The 3,515-nt window shown below is 44.0% G+C and overlaps 1 pseudogene; it reads left to right on the top strand.

Annotated features, from left to right (window-relative positions):
• The first annotated feature begins 973 nt into the window (after positions 1-973).
• On the top strand, positions 974-1,892 carry LOC136650993 (olfactory receptor 14A16-like; annotated as a pseudogene).
• Positions 1,893-3,515: the final 1,623 nt, after the last annotated feature.

The following is a 3,515-nucleotide window of genomic DNA, read 5'->3' as shown; positions in this document are numbered from 1 at the left end:
TACATCCTGGCTCCAAGTCCCCTCAGTCATTGCACAAGAGAACTTACCAGCACCAACCCCAAGGGGTCGAGGCAGCTGGATGAGCAGAGACCCCAAAAACCAGGCCCACTGTTGTTCTCTGCCGAATCCAGTGTAGGGGCTTGCCAACCAGACTCACTGACCTGGACAAGTATCATCTGAGTGGTTCTGGCTCACCCTCTGACCTTGCTGAGCTCGGACTGGATGCCAGTTTCCCTACCACCCTGGCTAACCTGCCCTCACCTCACCTGCCCAAGTGACCAAAGGCAATTAACTCTAAACATAGAACCCAACACCCTACCATACCAGTCTGTGGTAGGCAAAAAAAAAAAAAACAATCACCAGCCAAGGCCAATCAGATTGTTCACGAGAGGGCAGGCGGGGCTTCAAAATTTTGGCAGACTGACTCCTGGAGCAGCATAGCCTTTAGGACATCAGCCAGCCCAGTCCCCTCTTGTGCAGCAGTCAGTGAGCTTCCCCCCATTTGCCCACCTTAGCCTGGCTTTTCCAGAGTGCCAGGCAAAAGGGGGGCAAAGCTCTTATGGAACTTCACCCTCAATCTGTCATGAAGCAGCCTCAACCCACTGTGAATTGTACTGAATCACGGAGCAAGCATAATGCCTAACACTGCAGCCCTAAACACACCTTAGTAGAGATGAAGGAGGCTACTGACCCAGCAGTACCCATGAGGCTTTGTGCCATAAAGTGCTGTTTTCTGGTAGGAAAGCAATAACACAAAGAGTAGACAATACGTGAAAGTAGGACTGTTTAATCTTGAGGTTCTAGCATAGTTGCTTCAGCACCTGAATAGGGGATTCAGGATCCTCGCTGCCTTCCATGCATTTTTATCCCTGGGTCAATAAATCTACCCAAAATTAAGTGAACAGGCAACATTCTAACAGCTGCCCTTGTTTTTCCATGCACAGATGCCATCCTACGCACTGAAGATTGAAACATGGATAATCAAACGTCCCCGTCTGAGTTCCTACTCCTAGAATTTTCAAAGATCAGGGAACTACAAGTTCTCCACTTCCTTATATTTCTGATATTGTACCTGGTAGCTGTAATGGGGAACCTTCTCATCATCTCCGCAGTGGTCTTTGACCACCGCCTGCACACCCCCATGTACTTCTTCCTGATGAACCTGGCTCTGCAGGATCTTGGACAAGTTTCAGTCATTATCCCCAAATCCATGATCAATTCTCTCCTGAACACCAGGCACATCTCTTATTCCGGTTGTGTCGCTCAAGTCCTATTTTTTTTTCATCTTTGCAGGTTCAGATCTCTTCCTCCTTACAGTGATGGCCTACGATCGATATGTTGCCATTTGCAATCCTTTGCAATATGAAATGATAATGAATAAGAGAGCTTGCATGCAAATGATTGCCGGTGTGTGGATCACAGGTCTTCTCCATGGACTGTTGCACACCTGTGGCACTTTTTCCGCCACTTTCTGCTCCAATATGGTCAACCAGTTCTTCTGTGAAATCCCACAGTTGCTGAAGCTCTACTGCTCTGACATCCACCAAGCTGAATTCATTATCCTTGTCATAAGTCTTCTTGGGGCATTTGGATGCTTTATTTTCACCATTGCAACATATGTCATGATCTTTATGGCAGTGCTAAGAATCCCATCCGAGCAGGGAAGGAAAAAGGCCTTCTCAACCTGTCTTCCCCACCTCATTGTCTTCTCCACACTTGTTTTTACATCTTCCATTGCTCACTTCAGCTCAGCCTTCAATACCCCTCCACATATGGATTTAATATTTGCTATAATGTATTCCATACTTCCCCCTCTACTGAATCCATATATCTATAGCATGAGAAACAAAGATATCAAAGTAGCTCTCTCCAAACTATTAGGTCTGAGATAATTCTCCAAGAATGCTTTCTTGATATTTTGTCTATAAAAGTGGACTTTATATGTGCTTATTTACACCTTTTTTGAAGTGTGCAGGAGAACCTGATGTCACAGAGATGGTTAAATCGACTTAATGGCAAAGTAGACTTCTGCCTGAAGTCATCTTGGCCTGACTGGGTCAGTTTTAGTACTGTGCAAAAGTAGCTCAAGAAGCATGCTGAGAAAGACTTTTTTTTCTAGAGATATTGGGAGTGGCTGTACCAGTCTCTCTAGATAAGCGATATTCAAACTTTTTCAGCTCACGGCACACTGACAAGGCACTAAAATTGATAGGGCACGCCATCACTTTTTTGACAATTGGCAAGGTACACCGCACTGACAGCAGGGGCTCACATCCCCCAGTGGTCCTACTAACAAATGATCTTCCCTCAAACTCCTGTGGCACACCTGCAGACCATCTGTGGCACATCAGTGTGCCAAGGCACAGTGGTTGAAAATGGCCACTCTAGAAGGCAGACTTTTTCTCAGGCATAACTGTCTAACTGGACAAGGACATCTTGTTTGCCTGATACACTGCAGCTGTGGGTTCAGGAGTGGAGGAGGGACTAGTCAAGAGGAAGTGGCTCCCAGCCACATCTCATTCAGGAGAGTTTGGCAGGTTCCACCTTCTGTTTGACTGCTGAGGGAGATCCAGGAATAAAGAACTACTATCTTTTAAGTGTGTACTCCTTGCCACTTCTTCTCAACATGGATGCCTGCTGTTTGAGACATGGTGACATAGGATAAAGATCTGTCCATAAGATGTAAGCTATTCCCTTTGGGTGAGACATAGTCTAGTAAGTTTAGGAGTTAGTTTTCTTATTATTATTTTTATGTTGTTTTATATTGTCTATTCTTTGTTCTTATTACTGTCTAAGAGCCTGCCCTTTATACAGGGTGACCCCCCCCCCCAAAAAAAAAAAAACAGAACCCACAAATCTTTGAATAAAACTGTCAATTTCAATTTTTCATCTTTTTTCTTTCAGGGTATACAAGTTGACTTTGTGTATGAAATATTTGAACAATAATCTTCCCCAATATGTCTTGGTCAACCAAGGAAAGTTTCTTGAAATTTACTGGACCTTTGTAGGATTTAATAAAATTTTTATGGGTTCTGCTTTTTTGGGTCACCCTGTATGTGTGTTGCCATATTTGAAATCCGAAATAAATTTCCTATATTTACAGATGTGTTTTATTGAGTATGGGGGTTGGGGGTTAGATGTACCTGTCCAGATACGATTGCTTATCTGGTACCACAATCTCCCTGTTTAAGCCAACAACTTGTACCTTGACGTGTTACCAGAGCAGTGCAAAGGGCAGGGTCAAGAGTTGTGCTTGGCATTAATTTGAACTAATAAGGGTTTTTTTTTCCGCCAGAACTAGTAAGGGCTGTTTCTGGCTAACTTGATTTCTGGTATCTGGATTGCTAGTGTCAGTGAAACTGAGTAGAAACCTGTGTGTGTGTGTGTGTGTGTGTGTGTGTGTGTGTGTGCATGCACCTTTCTTTGTGTCTGTGTGTGCACAAAGACCTGTGCATGACTAATCTGAGGAGTTGTTTGGTCTTAGATTGGTTGTGGAACAGTAAGAAACCTCTAAT

This window comes from Tiliqua scincoides, chromosome 5 (genome assembly GCF_035046505.1).
Source record: "Tiliqua scincoides isolate rTilSci1 chromosome 5, rTilSci1.hap2, whole genome shotgun sequence".
NCBI lineage: Eukaryota > Metazoa > Chordata > Lepidosauria > Squamata > Scincidae > Tiliqua > Tiliqua scincoides.
Note: the sequence above shows the minus strand (reverse complement) of the source record. Positions and strands in the feature narration are given on the sequence as shown.